Raw genomic sequence first — 21,848 nt, forward strand, 5'->3', positions numbered from 1 at the left:
ACACATCTTTCCATCTAGGCAAATAAGGTCACTATTCTGTGGAGTAGTTCTCCTCACAAAATGAGAAAATCTCTATAATATTCAATGGAAATTCATTTCTAGGGTTCCTCATGGTGCATCTAGGGAAAAAGACAACCAAGGATCTTTCTGCTTCCTCCTGCTTCGTCTGGATCTACATGGTGTCAATTTCTAGAGCAAGGGTATGCAACATTTTACTCTTAAATTCTTCCAACATGTTCCCAATTTCACCTTTGATTGATGTGTTGGAGGAAGATGAATTTGACAAAGCTTGACTAGCCCTACCCTTCTTTGTGGCTTCCCTAGAATTATTTTTGAAAACTGTCTTGATATCATCAAAGGAGAACTGGTAGATGTCCCCTCCTAACAACATGTTTAGTGTTTCTAGGAGATCTTCCCTTATCCCTCTAAGAAGGACTAGATTGAGTGATTCACGATCGAGGGTGCATCTGTCCCTTTTGTTGCTGAGTTGGAACCTTTCCTCATAATCTTCCAAAAACTCATAGTGTCCCAAGGTCATTCTAAACATTTCCTCTGTGGTGTCTTTCGACCTACAATAATCCATGTACTTGATGTAGAAGGCTTGTTTCATTTGAGCCTATGTAGTGATGTTGTCCCTAGGTAAACCCATGAAGCAGCGCAAAGCTGCATCCTTAAGGGTGGATGGGAAGAACTTCAACTTCTTGTTGTTAGAGGTATAATAATAAGTTCTACATATGAAAACAAACTCAAAAAAAAAGTTTCAGGGTCCTCTGAGGTTAAGGCATGGAAGTGAGGAAGGGAAGAGGGGCTTATGTTTTTCATCGTAGCATCTCCATTAGTTTCTCTAATGGGAAAAGCACCCTCAGTTCTGTTTTCATCTCCATTTTTGTTTTCAATCCCATTTCTATTTTCATCCATGGTGTAGGTTGGTGGAATGGTTTCTTCTTCTTCTTCCCCAATAGGCTCTTCAAAGATCTTTGGTTGTTCACCTAATGGGTCCTTTAGCTCACAACCACTAAAGAAGAGGGAAGGTTGGCTATTAGATGGTGTGGGGGTATTTGGCAAAAAATTTCCTAAGTTTTCTCTACTCCTATGAGACATGAAAGAAATTTGTTTTCTTTTTTAGCGTTTTTTCATAACTACTTCCAGAATGGAAATAAAGCAGAATTTGAAACTATTTACTGAATGGAACTACTTTCAAAATGGAAAGAAAGGAAGAATTGCAATTATTTGTTGAATGAAAAAGAAAAGGAAAGTAGGAATTCCATCTATTTAATGAATGTTAAATGGAAAGGAAAGAAAAAATCACATCTACTTAGACACCTCCCTGGCAACGATGCCAAAAAGTGATGAGCCCTAGTATTGCAGCAAGAATGTTGCAACTCCTAGGGTGACCAACTTTACTTTATCAACCTGGGGTTCGTACAAACTTAGAGGTGACTGTGCTATATGCACATCAGATGCAACATTCTATTGTTGTCACTTCTCAACTGGGGCGATAAACCACTACAGATTTTCAAACAAGTCTTTTATTGACTAGAAGGAGGCTAACTACTGACAGTGAATGTAAAGCTATCTTTAATGCAGAAAGTAAATGCTTGCCTATGTTAAGGAAATGAAAGTGTTGAATAGAAAGTGCTATGAAAATGACATGAAATCACCTATCTAGGAATTAACACACGTTACTTTGCAGAAGAGACCTAATTTACCCTTGCATTCTATCATCTAGCTAGTAAGTAAGCACATAAATGATCCTAACATTGTTAAGATTGATTTATGCATGCATTAGCTAAATATTGCAGAAAAAAGTATTTTGGTTTCCAATTTAGAAATGTAAATGTTAAACTAATCAAGTTGATCTTTTGCACGGGAGGAAAGTATGGGAAAGCTAGTCAAAAATGACATTGAGGGGTATGGAGGTCAAGTTGAAGGCATACCCTAGGCTCTAGTCATTATTTCTATCCAAAACAGACTAAAACAGGATGCTATAGGGCTTTATGTAGTTGCTACATGATTTCCTGTAGTTACTACAGGATGTCCTGGTTCACTACAGGAAACTTAGCTGAAAGTTGTAGGAAGGTAAGGAAGGTTAAAGGAAGTGATGGGAAGGTGGATGATGTTGTAATAAGGTATGGGGAAGGTGCATACTACGCAAGGATCAACCCAGCTCTTCAGGATGGTTGGATTTTCTCAAGGTGGTTGTCCATTGTGGGCTACAAAACATAAATCTGAATCGATGGTTGGTAGGATTTAGCGAGAGGTGGAGAAGTCTTAGATGAGGCTGGTGCAATGATTTATCCTGATATATCAACAAATCCTGCAACAACACGAATTCATTTCTTCATTTTATGCACAACTTTATCTAAATGTGGAAAATATGAGTTGAATTCAAGAAAATGATTTATTTATGGCTAGTAGATCAAATCTATGGAATGGAATGCTTTCTAGTCTACATCAAACTTAAGAAACCAAAATGACAATTTCAAGTGCTTCTAAGAAATCATGAACAATGACCTACTCAACAAGAAACCCTAAGCTATGCAATAACTAAAAGATAACACTGTTTTTGGGACAGTGGGAGTGGGATCCTCGAACCATGATCCCATGAGGGAGATGAGTATGAGGCCTCTGTCACAAGATTTTCTAGAGTCTTCTCTTTCCCTACTGTAACACTAATCTACTTCTCCAACTAATGGAAGAAAAAGTAACCAATCATTCAAAGACTTGCAAATTAAATAAAACAAAAATAATTTTAGCAACTAATCTATGATTCTAATCTAACGATACATGTACAAAAAGAAGAGGAACCTCTGCTACTAGTGTTGGGCCCTAACCCAAGAGCTTCAGCCCTATCAGTCAACTCAGTGCTGGATCAAAGAAACCCTTCTCATTATCACCAAAATGTCAAAAATAGCATGAGAATAAGAGTCACAATCTCTTAAGCTCGAAATTTCCTCTTGGATACAATAAAAAGCCAAATCCTAATGAGGCCCTAGGCCTTATTATTTATACAACTAAAGCTACCAATAGATTCCTTAAAATTATGGAGGCTTGGTTCCAAAACTCGACACTAACTTGTCTTCAGCTATCACTGACTTGGCTACCAATGAACTCAGTGGGCTTGACTTCTTGTAACTCCAAGTTGATGAGATCTGGTTGAGAAATATTCTAGTGATTAAGGAGTTAAGGAGGGAGACCCAATCTCCTAAAATCCCTATTGTTGGTCTACTTTGAGTTCCTGCACTTAAATTAGCCAAAAACTACTCCAAATCCTACAATTAATGCAAATTATGCCACATGACATAAAATCTCACCTTTACCCTTCTCACTAAGAGAAATATAATAAAATATGTAAAGAAATGTGATAAAGGTTGACTTTAATAAGTTGGAGAGTGCCATTAAGGCCCATATAATTTACCTATTAATGAGCCTCATCGGTTCTAACCTAGGATAATCTACTTAAGAGAGGGTATATTGGAGACTCATGGTGTTGCATCTGTGAAAACATAGAGGAAAATCTAAATCATTTGTTAAATACCTAAAGCTACATGGTTGTATTATGCGATTGGATGGCCTTTATCTTCAATAAAACCAATCGAATTAGGGATAATATATAGGAAATAATAAGTAAATGGTGATTGAATTATAAAAAAAATGAGGTGGTGAACCTCACCTGGGAACTGGTATCAGGCTTCATCCTTTTTTTAGTGCGGAAGGAGCAAAATAGGTGAATATTTCTTAATAAGAAGCTCCCTCTGGAATGCCTGGTGGAAAAAATTAGGTGCCAGTTAAAGGAAACGGTAATTAGTAGAGGGCCCAAACTTTCATAGGAACAACCATATCCTTAAAAAGTAAGAGATTTAAAGTATCTATAACTAGAATACCTACGTACACAGGTGCATCGATCTAGAGACATTCATTTCCCTGGAGCAAGGAATGGAGTTATTTTCCCCTGAGGGAATTGTAAATTTCACTGTTGAAGGAGACTCATCGTTAAATTTCCAAGAAACATGAAGGATTCAATGTGGTGCATGGATATGTAAGGTAACAAGGAACTAGATCTTTGTGCAATTAATATAATGTATACAACACCACTTGGAGGAATTGATAACAGTAGAATTCACCCTTGTCTAAAGTTCAGCAAATGCGTTGGAAGACAGGTTGGAAATTGAAGGCATGGAAAGTACACACACACTAATAGACATGGTGTGGGAAGATCCCTTAGAGGGCCAATTAAAGACTATCAAAAGATGTGGGACGAGATAGCTCCGCGACAACAAACAATGCAAACAACGTAGAGGTGGTCTCGAATATAGACAGAGGCCCACTTGCCCATGCAAATGAATAATAATTAAGAATGGAAAGGCAAGCAAGCTTTAATCAGGATGGGAGAGTGGCCACGTGTATTGATTGGATGGATAGGGTGACGACCGAAGTTGGTGAAGTCAAGATCTCCTCCATCATGGTTCATGATGCAGATCAAATCTTAAATGAGAAGGAGGTACTCGAGATGTGGGTAAGTATGATATCAAGAGAGACAACTTAAAGGAGCAGGCTAATGGTGATTCTTAGCCTGTGAAAACTGTTAATAAGGACAAATGATGGGGAGATTGACCACATTCACACACAAAGCATCAATAATCTCATTGGTGGATCCGAAGAACCAAACATGGTGAGGGAAAGTACAAAAGAGATGATTAGGTGGGGGAGGTCAGTGATATCAGCTTTAAATTTGGGCCTGGGAACTGACATACTTGATTTGAGCCTAGCATTTGAGAGGTGGAGTAAAGAGGTTTTGATAGTAACAACAATGAGCTCAGGCAAGGTTTCAGAGCATAGAATGGGTAAGGTTAGATATGTAGGGGGTAGGTCCAAATGCAGACTCAAAGAGAATGCAAAGGGACCAAGTTGCAACAAATGGTCACGTATGGAGAAAATGACAAGGGCAGCAATCAACACCTATCATGCCACAATGTCGTAGAAAGGAAAATAGATTATAGAGGTATGGCAGAGTGAACTGTAAAGGCAATGAATGGCCATCTCGGACAACATAATTAAGGAAGAAGTGGAGTGGATTATTGATATTGGTGAAACCAATAACCATGCAAAATTGTATCATAAAACACTAGAGACTACAGGGCATATCAAGACTTTGGTAGGAAATCTACAAGCGGAGGTAGTAGAGGAAAGGGCCAAAAGGTAGTTGGAGACTCAAACAGAGCTAAAGGAAATTAACCAATGCTTGAGTGGAATTGATGCAATCCTAAAGGGGTTGATGAACATCGAAAAATTGTATCATGGACACATCGGTGACATGAACGACATGTTCTCAATTTATCTCAAGTACATCCATAATGTTGACATTATGTTGGGGGACTTGAAAGGGGAACCTACCCGCTTGAGAAAATACAAAGCTCGGGAGGTCAGTGGTGCAAGCGTCCAACCAACAACATCTCTAGAGGCTCTAGCGGTGGCTCCAGTGGAGGTACCTAATGTAGGTCCAATGGCAGTTTCAACCCCTACTTCAGTTTATTGTGGCAGTGACTAGGTCTATAGTCAATATAGTTACATACTTAATTAATTAGGATAACAGTTATTTTTTTAAGTTTAGGTTTGTAAATTATATTTGTCAAGAATTTTAGATAGGAATACCTGTGAAAAGTAATGCTAAGAAATATCAATTTTTTGAACTTTTTAAGAGCTATCAGAAATAGAAAAATCAGATGGTCTTCCTGGACAAGAGTGGGATTAAGACAATATATTTTTGTAGATTATCTGGTTCCCAATCTGGTAGACCAACTATATTTTTTGTATTATTTGTTTACATAGTAATATAAATATTCTATAATGACTTACAAAAACAAAAATTTTCCCATCATTGAGAGGTTGGTTTATTGGCTCCTTTTTCCCCTATATATTCCTAGAAGGTTCCTCAAGGATGATGGAATTTTCTTGTGTTCCTTCTAAGCCATAGGAATTATTTGTATGATACTTGATCACAAATTTCTTCGTCACTTGAGAAACCATTATACCTATCACAAAAATTACTTTGTAGACAAATCCAAACTTGCCTTCAATGATCCTAATTGTATGGATGATATCTTCACATTGGTCCTCCTTATTTTCTAGAGCTTGAACAATACAGTTTTAACCAACCATCATGTTTATTCTATTATGAAGAAATTCACCTCCCATGTTCTAAAATATACTAGGGTGAATGCATGAAGATGTGCTACACTTTTCGGCCAAATGTTCCAATGTAATTTCAAGTTTTTACCCTTTTATCGAATTGAAGCCGTAAAATGCATATAACTATTGTGAATTTTTATTCAGAGCAAAAAGATAGTTTGGGAAGAATTATGTTGTTTTCCTAATGATATTTTTTGCAAAAAAAATTGAGTGTCATATAATATGTCAATTTTCCATTAGTGAAATGTTTGTCCTTGTAAATTTTCACACATATTAAGAGGTATGCATATGTTCACGTAGCATAACTTTTTCTAAAATGTGTAATTAAAAAAAAATATGAACATGATCTACATAGAGAGAAATAAGTTCTTCATATTAATTTTTTTTTTTATGCAATTTTTTTATTTATTATTTTTCGAAGTTGGTGAATGAATATTTCAATTCCATTTTTCAAACGCTTGTGTTCACAAAAGTTTATTTCTACTATTTAAATAAATTCAAAAACCAAGAGTAACCTTTTGAAGAGGACTCGTAAACGAAGATACTAGTATTTTTTGAAATATTTTCATTTTGTATATTTTATGTTATTGATTTTTTATTGAGCCCCTTTCAAACTGTCCAAATTCAAGAACTATGTTTAAAAGAAATTAGATTAAAAATATCATATCAATTTCAAAATATTAAAATCATATGACATTGGATATAGGAGTCCTTCACAAATCCATCATGGTCAACTCTAACACTTAAGGACAAATTCTGCCTTAAGTTTGCCAGGGCTCAAAATGGTGTTGTAGAATTGGGGTGGTTTGGAAATCAATCTTTGGGGAGGTCATCTTTTCTCATATTTGGGAGAAATATTTTCTATATTTTTTGTTTGGGCTCGTCAGTCAGAACCCATTAATATTCTGACATGGGTCTATAGGTGAGTAGGCGAGGTTCTTAAGGCATGAGGATGGATCTTCATTCTTTTAATAATAATTTCTATCTACGGTATAATTGCAAGCGACCCCCTCTCGAGAGTTCAAGTGTTTACTATGTATGTTAGAGCTCATCGAGGTCGTTGGCACAAGGGTACCGACTACCCTACCTTTAATTTTCTATTATTGCATAGTCGATCCACATATACCAAAGCAACCCAACCATCTAAGTCAATCCTCCTATTATACAAGGGAGTAGTTTAGTTTTTTGGTTTTGTTTGTTGGATCTTTGAAGGGTTCAAGGTTAGAATTGTTAGTGCGATGTTGTGCCAAAAGGGTCACCAACACCATGGGGGTGGGAAACGTGGTCATGGTAATAACCCTCTTGCAAACCCTCCAGCTGATGCGAGGTACATTGACCATACATCTAAAGACTCTTCTAGACATATAGAGCTATTGCCAGTTTTAGACTTGTGAGAAGCTCAAATACAGTTCATCCAAGCAGGCATTGATCAAAAAGACCAAAAATGGCACAACGACTGCAACGAGGTGATTATTTTCCTCAGTGACATTCAACATAACCATCGGCATATCATGGACGGCAAAGAGTCCCTTTACAGAGGCGAGAAATGCCTTCAAGATAGGCTAGATAGATTTGAGGGATGCACAATGCATATAGAGTCTCATGTGCATGATGATTTCCACCACCAAGGTGAGGGTCACAATGTAGCTTTGGAACCAAATAATGCTCAATAATGATGAAGAGGATTGGTTATATTTTTTATTTTGCTCAGTTTTTGGCCTTATGGGCTATTCATGTGTGGACTAATAGTTTTGTTTCATTTTTATCTCGAACTTTGTGCTTGTTTTTGTTGCCCAAGAAATCCAGCTATAGTGAGGCTACACCATTTTTAACCAAAGATAATCTAATGATGTAATTTTTTTTATGAATTAACGAAAATTGTTGATTGATAAAAAAAAGTTAGAAAATAGGAAGAAATATAGAAAATTATCTCAAATCCACCGTCTCTAATCATTAAATTATAAAACAATAAATACGTTTCAAAATATTAGTATGAAGCTTTGTTATGTTTAATAAAATATTTAATTAAAGTAAAAATTAATGCAAGCACACAGGGAAACTAATTACATTTTATTTAAACATAATATAATAAATATATATATATATATATATATATATATATATATATATATATTTATATAAAATATAACATATAATTATTTTTCTCAAAAACAAAGGTAATATAATAAACAAAATATATATTTATATTTATATTAATTAATATATTAAAATTAGATTTTTTATATATATAATGTTTTTTTTTAAGAAATGTATGGTGTTTTGTATTTCAAAACTAGAAACGAGTCATGTCCCTTACATTCAAAATTTTCTCTGCTTCAAATATTTCCACAGAGATTTTAGAAGAGAGTCTATGGCTAACCTATTTATTTTATACTATTGGGCATACAACATCTATATTGTAGGATCACTAAAATATCCCATAGAGTTTCACAAAATGACATAACATATCAACTATATGTATTAAAAGCAGAAATGATCCACCTAGTGCCTTCCATTTTTTCCAAAGGGTTGTCCTCCTCGGTCGAGTCTTCAGGGTGATCAGTAGCCATATTTCTTTCAGGTCCGAGATGCTCTTGTCCTTCCTCCGTAGCTGCCTGAAGTCTATATGGGGACATTTCCCCTATCCCGAATACATCCTTTAACATTCTGACTATTGCAGATTCCACCTTAACTTCCATGCTATCGACCTTGAAATGCAAGTTGATAATCTTAGCATTTAGATGCTCCACTATCTTATACAGAAGTCCCATTTCTTTCCCGATTCCCGAGAGGTGGGTCATCATTGCCGCTATTTATTCATGACCCTCCAGTGCTACTTGTTTCCCCAGTTGTTCAAGCATGCCCATGATATCTCCTGTATGCTAGATTCCTTTCTCCTCTACATTGTCTCCACTCCCATTGATGATGGAAGAAGCCATTTTAAGAGAACTTTTCCCCTGCATACGAATAACTCTTAGTCTTAACTGATACATCCATTGCCTTAATATAATGATCTACTCCTCGTTGATTGTTTTACCCATCCTTTCAAATTGAATGATATTCCCAAATTGTTGTTCAGACTCAACATGAACCATCATACATGAAACCACCAATATGAAAATCGATTGAACTACTACCACACTTCGCAATTGAGGTAAAGCACTAGTCTTTCCTTCCATGGTATTTTCATTTAATACTAATCCATCTGTATTTGGGAGATATCATTGTCCTCCTCGGTTGAGTCTTCAAGGTGACCAGTAGCCATATTTCTTTCATTTCCGAGATGCTCTTGTCCTTCCTCTGAAGCTGCCTAAAGTCTAGATGGCGACATTTCCCCTATGATTCCCAAATACATCCTTTAACATTCTGAATATTGGAGATTCCACCCTAACTTCCATGCTATTGACCTTGAAATGCAAGTTGATAATCTTAGCATTCAGATGCTCCACTATCTTCTATATAAGTCCCAGGTCATTCCTGATGCCCGAGAGGTGGGTCATCATTGCCACTATTTATTCATGACCCTCCAATGCTACTTGTTTCCCCAGTTGTCCAAGCATGGCCACGATATCTCCTGTATGCTAGATTCCTTTCTCCTTACATTGTCTCCACTCCCATTGATGATGGAAGAAGCCATTTTAAGAGAAATTTTTCCATGCACACGAATAAATCTTATTCTTAACTGATACATCCATTGCCTTAATATAATGATCTTCTCCTCATTGATTGTTTTACCCATCCTTTCGAATTGAATGATATTCCCAAACTGTTGATCAGACTCAACATGAACCGTCGTACATGCAACCACCAATATGAAAATCGATTGAACTACTACCACTCTTCACAACTGAGGTAAAGTACTAGTCTTTCCTTCCATGGTCTTTTCATTTTTATACTAATCCATTTATGTTCCACTTGGCCATTGTCATGGCATTTAAATTTGGAACATCCCATCTTCCTGCTCTAACTTTAGGGAGGGTCCCGCCTTACCTCGAAATGATACTTAGATTTTTGTGATTTATCTCCTTTAATGAACCATTTATTCCTTTTTATATCTGAAGTCATATCTCTTGTTTGATTTTTCATGGAACATGACATATTTCATTATTCGTTTGATCTAAAATCAAAACACCTTGTTCTATGGTGGTGCCTTTGTTGGCATGACTATCTTCCTCCATGTTTTTTCATGTTTAACATGGAAAAGATTATAATTTTCTAGTTGACTTAGGAGAATCCCTATCTAGAGGTACATAAGGGACAATTCAGAGTCATATTTTTGCCTGATCTTGGAACATCTTTGAATGATGACCATTGGATCTCCAATTATACTTAATTTCGATAGACCTTTGGATATAGCTATCTTAAGTCCTTGCTAGAGTGATAAGTCTTCCACTTGATTATTCATTACATTCCCCAATCCCCATGCATACCTTGTTTCAATTATTCCATTGGGGTTATAGATCACCCCTCTCGCTCCTACCTCCCCTAGGTTACCTTTTGAAGCACCATTGAAAAAATTTGCAGTCGACCCAAACTTCGTTGCCATTCTTCAAATCTTTCCTCAAACAATCTTATGCATTAGGAAGGAATTTTATAGGTCTTGAAGCTCACAATATGATATGAAGTTTGGTTTATCTTAATCCACTCTTTTCATTGTTCCTAAGGCTGTCCATATCTGAGTTATCAAATCCCCTGGCAGAGATTGCCTCAAAAAGAAATTACACATTTTTTTATAACTATTATTGCTGGAGAGATTTTGTTTTCTTGGAAGATTGCCTAATTGCGACATAACCAAAGCGAACAACAAAGATATTTTGGAACTACCATCCAACATCTCATAATTATAGAGTCTTTTCTTTTGTTGAAAGGGTATTGAGATCGCTAGTGGATGAACATCTCATACCACTCCATTGGAATAGAGTGGATTTGGGTTAGTAGATGAAGAACAATTTTCCAAGTTTCCAGGGAGAAGGAGCATTGGAAAAAAATATGTTTCATACTTTCCTCCACCTTACCACAGAGGGCTAATCAAGAAAGGCCTTGAATGTTCCTCTTTATAATATTTTCCGCTTTTAAGATATTCCCACAACAGCTCCCAACAAAAGGTGTTGACCTTTGGTAGCCCATTCGTGTCTCACATCTTTTCCCATAACCTTGAAGAAAGTCGGGACGAGATATTTTTAAGGAAGTTTATATTTATAATTTTATTTTCAGTAATGCTAATATATATGAAGTAGTTAGCTTATTTGTTATTTAAAATTATAAGATTTTAAAATTTAAAATTTAGGAAATAATAATTTAAATTAATAAAGTTGTAAAGATGAGAAGATAATATTTTATTTATTTAAACATAATCATAAGTGTTTCCCAAATTTAAATTTATAATTTCTAAAAAAATATTTAAAAAATACTATAGAATTGTTTAACATTTTATGTATTTTTCTCCAATATTATACATTTGAAATATATATATATATATATATATATATATATATATATATATATATATATAATTAATTTTGGATATGAATGAACCAATCAAAATAAAGAATTTATTAATTCAATGTTAAGTATAGTTTTGACAATTATAAAAAGTATTTAAATTGGTTATAATGAACTAGGATAAAATAAATAAAATATGTTATTAATATTGATGATGATAAAATTAATTAAATATGTGAAATATGAATTGAAGTTCTGTTTATGGTTCAAGTATATAAAAATTATATTACATGGGCAATTTGTATTCCAACATATACATAGATTTATGATTTGTGACCTTAGCTCTAAGCTAGCATGACTATATAGTTTTGAATGAGTGACCTTCATATCACTGTTTTCCTTAACAAAACACCATGTCACAGTTTATTCTAAACTTAGTAGACATAATTTTAGAATTTTTAATTATAAATAATAGTGATTGTTTTATGAAAATTAATTATCTCTAATTACATTAAACAATAAATTATAATTTAGATGTAGTAATTAAAAGTATACACAGAATCAACCATATTAAATTATTATAACCAATATTAAATTATGGTTAATTATAATTAATCAAATCTAATCAAACACACTTAATCAATTACAAATTAACAATATCAAAATTATAATTTTTTTAATGTAATAGATCCAGAAAAATTTAACCAAAATTGCTAAGCTTTTACTCTGAAATTTCCTTTTACTATATTAAAATTAAATAAATAAAGAATAAAAAATTATCATATTAATATATAATATATATAATATATATATATATATATATATATATATATATATATATATAACTATATTGTTACATTTATATAATGTAATAATATAATAAAACTTTCTTCATTAATGAGATTTATCACTAAATCCTGGTTCCAATATCATGTAATTCTCACACCACATGAAATTCTCACACCACATGAGATGTAATTCTCACCACACATAAGAAAAGCAAATATTTATGATAACGTTTCACACACTAATTTCATCTTTATCCCTCTAGAAATTATATATAATACTCACCACACATAAGAAAAGAAAAATATTTATGATAACGTTTCACTCACTAATTTCATCTTTATCTTTCTAAAAATTATATATAATATGTTTTAGTTATAAAATTAAAAAAACAAGATATCTAAAAATTTATACAATATACGAGTAAAAAAATTATCTGAAGTCTCTTCTATTCTAAAGAACTTCACTTGTGAGGTTTTAGAATGTACTAGAACTTTAACCTATCCATCTCTAAGGATTTGAATTTCACTAAGATGTTTCTTTTTCTCCTTAATCCTCTTTTCAGCTTCATCAAATTTTTTTTTAGCCAAATTAAAGCTACATTCATGGATGAGCCTCTCTACCTCCATGTCATCCTTCTTGGCCCTAGAAATATTCCTCAAATTCATAAAGCTAGAGGCCCTTTAGGAGAAAACCTATTGTTTTTTTCTCTTTCCCACTCCTCAAGTTTCCCAAATTTCTTTTTATTTTCCATAGGATGACTTGGGTAGTAAAGAAACTTGATCCCCTTGCAATTGCATTCTAATTCCTTTTAGTGGAGAAAATCCCACTCTCCTCAATCCAACCTAGAAGCTAGACATGAACCAAAGCATAGATGCAAAGAAAAATAAGAAAATTACTTGAGACCTCATGCCATTAAATATCCAAAAAGGTTGTAGAGAAATTATACCAAAGAGGCCTTTCTTTCTTCGTTAAACTTTCAAACCCTTTAAACAATTGCCTCCAATATTATAATAACCATTCATCGCATCTTGTTGAAAAACTCTTCATTTTGAAGTAAAAATATCCATCCCTCACTATAATTTCATCGTGACAACACACTTTGGAATCACTCCATAAATAGTTACACCTTCCATTCCTCAAATTTCACATGAATTATATTTACATCCTCACATGCCTCCCTAACATAGTTATTAATTTAGCATCAACGAAGAGAGGGTTTTGCACTCCATCCTATAACCTCATTCATCCTCACATTCACATCCACGATAACTAGCTAATGGATAAGATGCTAAGTATCAATGCAAGGGATAGTTGTAATTGATTGGCATGCAAAGGTTGTCATATCATTAACACTCCATCCATGGGTCATGCTTAAATCATATTTGTTAATTTTATGAGATATAATCTACATAGGTCCTTGTGAGTTAACTAATTATAACTGGTTAGAATAATTTAGAAATGATGAGTTTAGATATAGTTGATGAATTGTGTTTTTGTAGTTAGTGTTTGAGTTTATCTGTCATGAATTGTGATTTAGTAATTTGTGTTGTGAGTTGGCCCTCCTAATTATTTAGATCTAGATAGTCCTAAACATTGCCTATGTATGCTTATTTAATGCACTAGTTACTCAATCAATTTGATCAATAAGAAATGGTTTGTTCATATGCATCTATCTAACTGATTCTCTAATTTGATATCAAATCTAAAAGACGATATCTACAAAGCTTCAGACCTGAGAGTCAGAAGGCCAAGATCTATGACTATTGTAACGTTGTTTGGTACATGTAAGGTTGTTTGGTGCCTGTTGTCTGTAAAGTGGTGTTTGCATCTGCCCAAAACGTGCGAAGGAGAGATCGAAGTTTATGTGGGTGTGATCTGGATTGTTTCATCTTGCTCAGTGATTTGCTGGCTGAAATTTGTGCATGGATCAGCATGTGGATGTTGTAAATTTGCAAGGGATATGTAGAGTCTGTGTAAAGCGTGAAGTAAAAGACTGTGTGTTGAAGTCGCTGCAACCATAGCCATTTGAGTAGCCTACGCGCTATCATCTGTGGCCACAGTCGTCGTGAGCAGACTGGCCGGGAGTTGAACCCGTCAGATCAGAGAATTTGTTGCGTGAATGTTAGAAACCATCGTGCATAGCTGAGGTGGAGTTTGTGCAAAGGATTCAAACCAAATGAGCAGCTGCAGTTTGTAATGCAACTCGGAGGGCGTGCATTACAATTCACGTGAAAGTGAATATTTTATTCACCATTTTTCTCTGTACGTTGTTGCATGCATTGAAAGGTATGATTTGATTTTTAAGCCAAGCCATACGTTCAGGTTGTTCTTTTTATGGAGTAAATTGAGCTTTGGTTTTTTATGAAAAATTAATTGCGCATGGGTTAAAGGAGACCTAAGGAGTTAATTGGGTGAAAATTTTGTTTTTTTTTTGGGGTATAAAAAAAAATTCCATTAGTTTTTTTTCGAAGAGAGTTAAAAATTATTAAAAAAAGGAAAAAAAAAAGTTTTGGAAATAGAGGTTTAGTAATAAGGAGTGCTTTTTAAGATTTTATTTGGTTGCATTTTGTTGATTGGAGAAATATTTTTTGCCATCATGTTAATTTTTTGGCTGAAACTTATTTGAATGAGTCCATAAGACTTTTCAAGGAAATTAAGCAAATTGGAAATTGAAGGTATTCACAATATTAGAGGGCAATAATTTTTGGCCCATAGTGATGGGCAGAGCCCAAACCCACTACTACTACAGTCATCCTAGATTGGGAAAAAAGTAAAACAAAAGCAAAGGTGTTGCTACGAATGTCCTTTAACAAAATTATTCCTCGTATTAGGGACTATAAAACATCCAAAGAAACATGGGATATTCTCAAAAGTGTGTATGAAACATCTAATACCAAGTGGATTTTGTTCATAAAGACCAATCTTTTGTCAATTAAAATGGAAGCCAATGAAATTATAAGCAATTTCATTTCCTATGTCAAAGAGCTAAGTGGTAAATTAGGAGACATTTGTGAAAAGATGTCCAATACTAACTTGGTCACCATCACATTGAATGGCTTAGTGCAAGATTATCAATTTTTTGTTTCAAGTCTTTTAGCTAGATAGAAGCCTCCTACTTTTGATGAATTATTAGTTGTTCTTCCACAAGAGGAAGAGAGGATAACAAACTTCAATTTGGGCTCTAGTAGCTCAGATCTGGTATTGGTAGCCAAGGGTAAGCAACCATACAAAGGCAAGCCACGGGAGAAGAACAAAGGTGGCAAGTTTCAAGAAAAGTAGAAAGGTATGGAACAATCTAAATTTCCAGTTCATGATAAGAGAAACATGATTGTTATGATTGTGGCAAACCTAGACATCATGCTAAATATTTCTATAAAAGAAAATACAATGAGTTTAAACAAAGAAAGAAAAGTCATAATGGGAATTTTGTTGACAAAGACACCTCAATTAATGATGGATTTAAAAATCTCAGATTGTTTGTTTTTTATGTTGCGTTGTTTATTGAGACTAATGATGTGAATTCTTTGTTCATCACTCGATATGTCTTGTAATAAATATTGGTTTGATGAATATCATGAGAACATTAATGGAACATGTGTTTTTCTAGGAGATAACAAATCCCTTACAGTTTAAGGTTATGGAATAATAGGTGTGACATTGCCTAATGGACAAGAGAGACATATTCATGATGTGAGGTATGTTCCTAGTATAAAAAAGGATTCAATTTATCATTCTAATTTTGCTGATCAAGATCTAAAGGTGGAATTTGTCAAATCACAGTGTGTTGTTAAATACATCCAAGATCTTTACAAGACTATTTCCACAAGTACCAGAGTTGGAGGCTTGTATAAGCTTAATGTGACCAGGATAGGGCATCAACCATTAACATCTACAACAATGTCAACAGAAGAATTATGGCATCAAAGGTATGTGCATTTAAATCACAATGATTTAATGTTACTTAAAATAAAAACAATGGTTGAAGGTCTTCCTGTTATGAAGAATAATCATGTTTAATGTGAAGCATGTGCACTTGGCAAACAACATAGAGAGGTATTTCCTATACATAAAGAAAAAATACAAAGAGAAATACTTTAATTAATTCATATTGATGTATGTGGACCTATCCAAACTAGATCTCTTGGAGGAGAATTGTAGTTTCTTATTTTTATTGATGATAGATCTAGATATACTTAGGTCTTTTTCAGAAGAAAGAAGAGTGATGTTTTTGAGTACTTTAAGGAATTCAAAAACCTCGTGGAAAGACAAACTAGAAAATACATCACAATTCTCAGATTTGATTCGAGGGGAGAATGCAAATCAAGAGAATTTAATCAATATCGTAAAATTAATGGGATTCTATAACAATTTATAGTGCCTCATACAACTCAACAAAATGGAGTTGTTAAGAGGAAGAACAAAACACTAGTGGAATGTACATGAAGCATGCTTCAAGGTAAAAATATCTCTAATGGTTTTTGGGTTGAAGCCATTAATATTGTTGTTTATTTGAAAAATAGGATTCCAACCAAAATTTTATATCTGAAAAAACCTTTTGAAGCATTTTATGGATATAAACCAAAAGAGAACTATTTAAGAGTTTTTGGATGCAAGGCATTTGCTCATATTCCGAAAGATGAAAGAAGAAATCTTGATGCAAAATCAATTAAGTGCACATTAAGTGTATTGAAGCCAAACTATGACAGGATTTGGGCCATCAACCTTTCAAATCACTTTCCTTTATCAATAAAGGCATTATATTGAACCCACCAAAGTAGATCTTAATCATAGCTCCCTCTAAACATGAAAGTGATCTTCATTGTTATTAGGTTATCTTCTTGTATTGCTACCTTTCAATCTCAAGATGTTGTAAAAATATTGACCATATAGATTAACAAATCCAACCACCCAATCAATATATCAATTGAGTTCGAGACCAACAGTTGTAGATGTACTTGCTTCAATTTTCATTACACATTTTTTCAATATCCTCCAAGGTAGCAAAAAAATGTACTGACTAGATAACCAAGACATCAATATCAAAACTACCTCAATATGATGCCTCTTTGGATTATTCTTAATTCTGAGATCAACATCATTTCTCATGCTCTATTTTCATCAATTTTACCAAAGCTCGTTCTCCATGCTAATAATGTTTAGTCAAATTGCCCTTGGAAAAAACTGACTATTAATCTACAATTTCTTCTTCCTTGGAGTTGTCATTATCAACTCTCATTCTTTCTTCAAGAAACCATACTTGATTTTGATCAATATCATTATGTTTATGTCATGCTATCCTGTGTCAGAGTCTTGATCTTTAACCATTTCAAAACATACTAAAATTATTCTTTCAAGCATTGAGTAAACATGGAAGAATTACCGAGCACATTCTTATAACTAGCTCTTTCTACAAGATTTTTGTAGATATAAATTATGACTTTTAGAGAAATGTTACTTAAAGACATGCGTGCCTTTGTTTGCATGCAACCATCTATCCATCCTTCCTTGAATGAACTTTCTTCTTATACCTATTCAATATAGTTTTCTTTTCCCAAGAGGAGAAAGACTTTAATTATGCCTTTCATACTGCAATTCGACCATTTGCATTCCTTCATCCTTCAAGACTATAGTTTCCATACTAGATGGAATATATACCAGTAATAATGCTCCTTTCATGAACATTCCTAAACGATGGCTCTTATAAGAGGATCTTTAATTATCCTTCTTGCAAAATGACTACCTCTAACATTATGTTAGAAAAAATGATTGGATGAACTATAATATGCAATTCGGCCCCAATCTTCTCATTCTTGTAAGCTAGATTATTCCTACCAAAGTAACTTGATCATGTAGATTCTAATTATTCTACCATCATATGCTTCATTTTATGATGCCATGCTTTACAGAAATCAAGAGTTTTCTAGAGAACGCAACGATGCATGTTATTCTATTTTCTACATTCTAATAAAAGAAATATAAATTACATAATGAACCTGATAGAGATGTAGCTTCCTTCAGTAGTAAATATCCTTGGGATGTCCTGCTTTTAGCTTCTTTTCAGGTTCCCCCTTTTCCTTAGTTATGTGAGCTTCACTCCTTTCCTTATTTTTGTTGTTCTTCTTGTTTGAAAAATCCCTCTTAAAATGTCCATACTAATTGAATCCAAAGCATTGAATCTTGGACATATTTGGTTTTTTGGACTTTCCAAACTTCCCTTCTTCTTCTTTGATTTAACAACAAAATCTTTAGAGTTCTCATTTGATTTGATGTCATCCTTTTACTTTATCCTAGATTATTCCAAGATACATTGATCCCATAACTCATCAAAAGGAGTATTATCATTTCTTGAGTAAGCACTAGTTGCAAATCTACTCCAATCTAGTGGCAAAGAATTCAATACACAAGTAGTCATTTTTTAATCGAAAAAAACTTATCCAAGCCTTGTAACGGGTCCCTTATTTGTGATATCTTCATAATATAAGTGGCCATGTCTTCATCCTTTGACTTTATTATTCTATATAGTTGATTTCTTAAGGATATCTTCTAGCCTGATTTACTTATAGAGTATAATTTCACCAACTTATCATACATAGCTTTAGATGCCTTCAAGTCAACAACAAAGGGAACAAGATGGTCCTTTATGGATTCAATAAGAATCCTTTATACCCTCACTTCTCCCTTCTTGTATTTTTCTAACACTCCAGTATTCTCTTTGCCTTGTATCGTAACTTCGCCAAGAACATATTACATGACTTCATTTATGTGAGTACCGAGTCCATCCCATTATTCCATGCTAAGAAGTTTGTTGATTGAACGAGCTTGTTGCTTTCCTTGCAAATCTAGCCATATTATCTATAGATTGAGACATATATTATAATATGGTACTTACTTGTCTACCAAAATTCCTCCTTCTTAATGATGTCTCTAACTATCTTGATCCTTTCAAGACCTTCAAAGAGACTTCAAAGGTGCCCTAGAATGATGACTTCTACAATGCCTTCAATAACAATGTCCTCAAATAGCTTCAAAGAGTCGTTGATGATCCCAAGATTATTTGATACTTCCTTTTCTTCAAGATGATGCACTAGAGAGCCTTGTATCATTCTTGATATGATGAGATTTTCAATGAAATTTTGATGTAGTAGCCTTCCTTCTAAGTCAATGGGTCTTCTTCTTCTTTCCTTTTGTCCTCTTGCAAATTATTCCCCTTGATAGGAAATCCCTTCTTATGTCAAAAAAATGATCTTCAAGATGCCTACTCTTTCTTCACCTTAGCTCTGAAACCAAGTTGGAGAATCTAGTAGAGACATTACTTAAACAATTCTTCTTAACCTTAATAAAAGCTTGTGAACTTATATTAGGTTATTATTATTCTTTGTTATATTCTTTCCATCAAACTATTAGCAAGAGCATATATAATAAAGACAATAGACACGCTACACAAGAAGTAGGTTCCAATCCATGACAAAGCCCCTCCAAGGAGGAAACCTAAAAATAATCTCTTCTCTTCTTATAGAATCATTTCAAATGAGACCAAGACCTAAGACCAAAGTCAAGACCTCCTCCAACAACCAAGTCATACCTCCAAGAAATCCTTCCTCAAGCTAGTCAAAATCCTTCAAGGTCAACGAGATTTAAACATTCCTTGAACTGCTTCAATTACAATATGTGGTCCTCTACTTTAGATCCGCAACTTCGGCTCCTTGTAGGTAGCAGAAACCATATCCTTCTTTCATGTGTCAACCTTCCAAGAGATTCTTCCTCAAGCAAATTAAGGTCTTCGAAGTCAAGGAAATTAAAACTAGGTCAAATCCTAGTTTCAATCGTCTAAATTATACTTGTAATTTTCTTCCTTCTAACAGTTGTAGAAACCCTAATTCTTTGCACATGTGAGAGAAAATAGTCACAAACTTCAGATTTTTTATTCTTTTAGAATTCCTCCTCCTCCTAGACCTTTATCTCCTCTTTCTCATTTCTTCTTGCTTGAGATTGAACTCCAAAAGTGTGTGTCATTTAAGTCAAAGTCCCTTCTTTATATATTCTTCTCTTAAGGTGAAATTAGGCCTCTTTAGGTCAACTTCTCATAAGTATGTCCAACTTGATCTTGGAGGCTTATTTGACTTTCTAGACTCATAATTAATATATTTTACATGTTACAACTTCCCTAATAGGGTTTTATAAAAATGACAAAGGCTCTCTTGAGTCAAGAAAAATATTATTTTGACTTGACAAACCCTAGGAGCATGAAATGCATGCTTGATCTAGTTGACCAATAAAAGTAAGCATGAAACCCATGTTTAAAATAATATTTTTCTTTCGTTTTTTTCTTGTAACATAAGATATACATAATGACATGAGTACAATTACAATTACGAAGACCACAACTAGTTACATTTTCCAAGAGTAGACAAGGTACCAAACTTGAAATCCTCCAACTAATAAGCTCACATCTCCCATCCATCCCTCTCTCAGCCATGAAGGGATGTTCTAGAGTCCTATGGCTCCAAGAGTTTTGCTATCCTCACGAGTGTTTCAGTTACCCCTATAAGCTCTCATCTAGGGACTCCTCTCGTCTAGGGACTCCTATCACTTTTATTTCATATCCAAGTGAATTAAAGAAACACCCTTTTATAGACTTAGTATCACCTTTATTTGTGCCTTTTATTGTTTCCCCTTCGTCTATAGTAAATGGAAAGTCAATTAGACCTACTAGATAATAAGTATTATTAATTTATAAACTCTTTTTCAATTTTAGGTTAATCACCTCTATTATAAAATTAAATAATAAAAATTTTAAAATTAGATAGAAGAAATTTAAATATTAAAATATTTAACCATAATAATAATATTAATAAACTATTAACTATTGATAAAGATGAATTATTATGGGATTAAAAATTCCAATGCTGTCACAGGTTGTGAAAAAATAAGACGAGTAATGCACTGATAGGTTGCTTTTTCTGTGCAAAAAACTGTACATCACCTTTCACTCGGCGCGCTTACATACCTTCTTCGGGTTTCAGCTTCCGCCTTGTCTTTATCTTTTGTGTACGTGAGAAACAGGCACTGAATATTCGATATTGTGTGTAGTAGGGTAAATAAGTTGTTTATTTATGTTGTTTAGTGTAGCAGGGTAAATATGTTGTAATGTAATGTTTTGATTTTGAATCAATTAAAATTAAAATAATATAAAATTAAAATAAAAAATATAATTTATAGATATTCTAATGTGTTGAGTTAAAATAAAAATAAAATTAAAAAAATAATAATTTAATAATTATAGTAAAATATAATTAATAATTAAATTATTTTAATTTATTTTAACCTTGTATTTATCAAGGATGGAGAGGGATAACTAAGTTGAACATAGACAATTTATTAATATTAAATATAGGTAAATTATTTTGTTCATTATATATAACAATTTT

Source organism: Pinus tabuliformis, chromosome Q, assembly GCF_031772625.1.
Source record: "Pinus tabuliformis cultivar Carrire ecotype Pingquan chromosome Q, CPIR1, whole genome shotgun sequence".
Classification (NCBI taxonomy): Eukaryota; Viridiplantae; Streptophyta; class Pinopsida; order Pinales; family Pinaceae; genus Pinus; species Pinus tabuliformis.